This window comes from Alosa alosa, chromosome 8 (genome assembly GCF_017589495.1).
Source record: "Alosa alosa isolate M-15738 ecotype Scorff River chromosome 8, AALO_Geno_1.1, whole genome shotgun sequence".
In the NCBI taxonomy this organism is placed as follows: domain Eukaryota; kingdom Metazoa; phylum Chordata; class Actinopteri; order Clupeiformes; family Clupeidae; genus Alosa; species Alosa alosa.
The window spans coordinates 24,736,587-24,740,055 of NC_063196.1; the positions used below are offsets into that span (position 1 = coordinate 24,736,587).

At 43.6% G+C, this 3,469-nt stretch overlaps 2 non-coding genes across 2 annotated transcripts; both read right to left on the reverse strand.

The window, feature by feature from the left end:
* Nucleotides 1-450: 450 nt before the first annotated feature.
* trnaw-cca lies at nt 451-523 on the reverse strand. Its single transcript has one exon. It is a non-coding gene; the product is annotated as a tRNA-Trp (tRNA).
* A 1,264-nt stretch (nt 524-1,787) lies between these two features.
* trnar-ccg lies at nt 1,788-1,860 on the reverse strand. Its single transcript has one exon. It is a non-coding gene; the product is annotated as a tRNA-Arg (tRNA).
* Between the last annotated feature and the right edge of the window lie 1,609 nt (nt 1,861-3,469).

A 3,469-nucleotide genomic window follows, 5' to 3' on the forward strand; every position in this document is an offset into this window, starting at 1 on the left:
TATACTCTTTTTTTATACTATACTCTTCTTATATTACGCTGGAATGAGAGTATACTGTAGTTCCATGTCAAATCAGCCTAGAAAATTGCCATGTTTCATTTTTTGTTGGTCTTATTACACTCTCTAACTTGAGAGGAGACAAGTTTTGAATAGGAAAATTCCCGGAAATCTTAGTTAATTTTAAACGTGACGCTAGCAGGCGAGAAGCTAATGGTCTAATCAGATTCAATGATCTATGCTACGCTGGAGCTAAAACTGGTATCACCAGACTCAAGAGAACGGCTGGATGAACTGAAGAAAGGTAAAAATCAATTGTTTAACTCAAGGGGAGGTGGAAAATGAGTGTAATTCCCCAATATTTGTGGAATATCCCTTTAAGTTGAAGAGAGAAACACCATGGAGAATCTTTTGTCAGACGTGTAATTACACATCATAATGCTTATAATATAACGACCCAGGTGGGACTTGAACCCACAATCCCCAGCTCTGGAGGCTGATGCCTTATCCATTAGGCCACTGGGCCTGTCTGTTCTTTCTTAAAGCTCCTAAGTGGTTTATTGTCATTGTGCAGAGAACAGAGACAACAAAATTCCATTTTTGTCTAATCAGAAGTGCAGAAAAGTGCAATGTGATATACACAGTATAGACAGGTGGTGCAGTATAAACAGTATAAGACATATAGTGCAGAATAGATTGTATGCAGTATGAACATATAAACAGATATGTACAGTACAGATATGTGCAGTATAGTAACAGTATATTGAAGACAAGACTTGTTCTTGAAGTGATCCTCAGTCCTTAGCTTGTGGTTGTGCTTAGCCTTTTTGATGCCCCTTTGTCAGGTTAGCAATGGATGAGCAATAGGCCTGAGTACCATCTGATCTGAATGCGATGTACCATGCCTTCAGCTGGAGTCCGTCCTCACTATTCATCCATGGCTTCTGATTAGGAAAAGTGGTAATCCGTTTAAGGGTGGTGATGTTTGAGTTGATATACTGTAGTCCAGAACGGAGGAGGCGTATGAGTCAATGTCCGTGTGGGAGACGTGGGGGTCCAGAGTGGCAAACATTCTCCAGTCAGTGTTTTCAAAACGCTGCTGAAGTGCCGAGTCAGCTCCCTCTGGCCACATTCTGACTCTTCTTATCTGTGGGTTTCACACGTTTGATGAGTGCTGAGTACTTGGACAGTGGAAACAATGAGAGGTGATCAGAGCGTACTAGGTGGGGGAGGGGAACAGCTTTTTATGCCTCAGCAATGTTACTGTAGAGATCAAAGATTCTAGAACAGAGCTCTTTTGAGTGAGTTGGGTCTGAGTGATAGCCCACAAATACCAGATAGCAGAGTAAAGTGTTGAGGGAAAAGGGAGCTCAGTGTTTGGCTAGACAATCAGTCCTTGTGCAAGTAGTCGGGTAGAACTACAGAGTTCAAGGGCTTTATTCATAGTTTAGCTGAGATAATCAGAATATATTGCGTACTCCATAGTTATTATAATGTTCGATCCCATTACCTGAATGATGCATACCAGAGAGCAGTGTAAAGAATTGAAGACAAGACAGAGTTTTTCAAGTATCTTAATTGTGTATGTTTCTGTGAGAAATCATACACAGCCCAAGTTTGAGAACAAAATATCCAGTGCCTGCGTATTGGTTTCAAGGCGTGCCACAGTGATGCATATCCAATAACTGACTAGCATCTTCCTGAGGTTAATGGAGCTTCGTGGTACAGAAATACCAGAGCTGTGCTTGCCTATCAGACATCAACATTGTTCTGGAAATTTCATAATGTTGCGACCCAGGTGGGACTTGAACCCACAATCCCCAGCTCCGGAGGCTGATGCCTTATCCATTAGGCCACTGGGCCTGCTTGTTCTTTGACAGAACAAACAAATGTAATCACTTCATGTCATACACTCAGAACACAAAGCACTTAAAGAAGCTCTATGCAACAATTTTAGCAAAAATGAACTTAATCATTAGCCCGGTTAAAACCAGACCCTTCTCAGTCGTAATTGAGAGTGGGTCTGGGGAAGGTTAGGGGAAGGGGACTGTTGAGTGGCGGAACGTCCGCCTTCAGAATGTCTGCCTTACTCTGGTCTGTTGGTTAGGAAGTCCAGAATCCAGTTACAGAGAGAGGTATTGATGCCCAGTTCACTGAGTCTGTTCACTCAGCTGCACAGCACAGACCCTGAAGATGCGTCCGGGGATGCCATCAAGATCAGCAGCATGACATGCATTAATCCTGCTTAGTGCTGCCCACACATTGGTGGGGGAGAGTGTGAGGGGCTGGTGTTCTGGAGACACCACAGCCTTGATGGCCACCTCCTTGTTGTCCCTGTCAATCATCCATAGAAGTGGTTCAAGTCATCAGGCAACACGTGTCAGTGGTAGGGAGGGTGGAGTTAGTTGTTTTATAGTCTGTGATGCCCTGGATGCCTTACCACATGCGTCGGGGGTCAGAGTTGTTCTTGAAGTGATCCTCAGTCCTTAGCTTGTGGTTGTGCTTAGCCTTTTTGATGCCCCTTTGTCAGGTTAGCAATGGATGAGCAATAGGCCTGAGTACCATCTGATCTGAATGCGATGTACCATGCCTTCAGCTGGAGTCCGTCCTCACTATTCATCCATGGCTTCTGATTAGGAAAAGTGGTAATCCGTTTAAGGGTGGTGATGTTTGAGTTGATATACTGTAGTCCAGAACGGAGGAGGCGTATGAGTCAATGTCCGTGTGGGAGACGTGGGGGTCCAGAGTGGCAAACATTCTCCAGTCAGTGTTTTCAAAACGCTGCTGAAGTGCCGAGTCAGCTCCCTCTGGCCACATTCTGACTCTTCTTATCTGTGGGTTTCACACGTTTGATGAGTGCTGAGTACTTGGACAGTGGAAACAATGAGAGGTGATCAGAGCGTGCTAGGTGGGGGAGGGGAACAGCTTTTTATGCCTCAGCAATGTTACTGTAGAGATCAAAGATTCTAGAACAGAGCTCTTTTGAGTGAGTTGGGTCTGAGTGATAGCCCACAAATACCAGATAGCAGAGTAAAGTGTTGAGGGAAAAGGGAGCTCAGTGTTTGGCTAGACAATCAGTCCTTGTGCAAGTAGTCAGGTAGAACTACAGAGTTCAAGGGCTTTATTCATAGTTTAGCTGAGATAATCAGAATATATTGCGTACTCCATAGTTATTATAATGTTCGATCCCATTACCTGAATGATGCATACCAGAGAGCAGTGTAAAGAATTGAAGACAAGACAGAGTTTTTTTTTAAAAGTATTTTAATTGTGTATGTTTCTGTGAGAAATCATACACAGCCCAAGTTTGAGAACAAAATATCCAGTGCCTGCGTATTGGTTTCAAGGCGTGCCACAGTGATGCATATGCAACAACTGACTAGCATCTTCCTGAGGTTAATGGAGCTTCGTGGTACAGAAATACCAGAGCTGTGCTTGACATCAACATTGTTCTGGAAATTTCATAATGTTG